Here is a 308-nt window from a genome sequence, read left to right on the forward strand (position 1 = left end):
TGGTCTAGAGTGTGCTCCTTTGGGTGATGTCCACTGTTTGCCCTGGGAGGGCTGTAGAAAGACCAGGCCCCACGTGCCTGCTCTACGCATGCTGCTCTGATACAGCACTCCACAGAGTAGCGTAGCACAGACACAGCCAAGGAGAGTCCCAGTGAAGGGGGGGGTCTGAAGGAGGGGGAGGTAAGGGATGGGGGGTTGTGTGGTGTTGGACATGGAGGAATCAATCCAGAGGGCTTTCCATTGGCAGGCAAAGGTTTCTCTTCATTTTGTTTTGGTGAAATGTGTGGGGGAGGGGGGGGGGGGGGGGG

The sequence above is a fragment of the Engraulis encrasicolus genome, chromosome 16, assembly GCF_034702125.1.
Source record: "Engraulis encrasicolus isolate BLACKSEA-1 chromosome 16, IST_EnEncr_1.0, whole genome shotgun sequence".
Classification (NCBI taxonomy): Eukaryota; Metazoa; Chordata; class Actinopteri; order Clupeiformes; family Engraulidae; genus Engraulis; species Engraulis encrasicolus.